Below are 1244 nucleotides of genomic sequence, written 5' to 3'. Positions count from 1 at the left end.
TCACAGCAAAGTGGTCAGAAGTTGATCTCGTGAAGCCCGCAAGGACTGAACTCCTCCACCGCGATGTAGACCTGCTGCTGCTGCCCCACGACCTCCACCAAAGCCCATGCAAGGGGAGCTGGGTCTTAATGGACTGAAGAAAACTCTCTTGAGAAAGAAATAATAAATCGCATGTTATACTTTTTAAAAAATTATAGTAGAGATTAGTTGGCCTGATAGAATAGGTTATGAATTATTTACTATGCTTCTACCTCTTGAAGGGACTATAGAGAATTGATATCCTTTCTTCCTGAATGTTCGGTAGAATTCAGCAGTGAACAGTCCAAGTCTGGTGCTTTCTATTTTGGAAGGTTATTCGCTACAGACTCAGTGTTTCTAACAGATGTAGGCCTAGTCAGATCCTCTGTTTCTGCTTATGTGAGCTTAGCAGTTTGTGCTTTTCAAGCAATGGGTCCCCTTTGTTTAGGCTATCAAATCGGTGGGCCAAGAGTTATTCATAATATTCCTTTATCATCCTCTTCACATCTGTGGGACCAGTAGTTATGTTCTCTCTCCTTAGCAGCTTATGTCTTCATTTTTTTCATTTAAGTTATCCTAAGGGTTCGCTGATCTCATTGCTCAGAATTTCTGGAATTGTTCACTCTGGGTTTCATTGATTTTCTTAGTTGATTTCCTATTGTGAGCTTCATTAACCTCTACTCTAAGTTTTTTATGATTTCTTTTCTTCTGACTAGTTTAAAATTAAATTTCTCTTCTCTTTTTTAGCTTTGGGAGATGGAAACTTAGATTTGATTGTCAGTCTTTCTTCTTTTTAAATTTCTTTTCTCTTTTTGACCTACGTGTTAGAAGTGTGTTGTCTGACCTCTAAACAGCTAGAGATTTTTCCGGCTAACTCTGTGTTACTGATTTCCATTTTAAGTCCATTGTAATCTGAAAGCTGATATTATATGACTTTTACTCTTCAACTTGCTTAGATTTTCTTTCCCTGGGACCACTCTACCATTGGGCTATGCTCCCAGGACCCCCACCCACCCTTTTTGAGATAGGTTGCCTCACTACATTGCCTCATCTAGCCTTGAACTTGCGATCCTTCTGCCTCAGGCTCCCAAGGAGCTGGAATTATAGGTGTGTAACACCATACACAGCTTCCATGCCCTGCCTTGGTGAACACCCCACATGAGCTTGAGGCAAACTGTGTTTTATTGTTGTTGAGAGAAGTAGCTTATACACATCCAGTATCTTCC

Source organism: Octodon degus, unplaced genomic scaffold (assembly GCF_000260255.1).
Source record: "Octodon degus isolate 3935 unplaced genomic scaffold, OctDeg1.0 scaffold00043, whole genome shotgun sequence".
NCBI classification, from domain to species: Eukaryota; Metazoa; Chordata; class Mammalia; order Rodentia; family Octodontidae; genus Octodon; species Octodon degus.
This window is presented reverse-complemented; position numbering follows the sequence as displayed.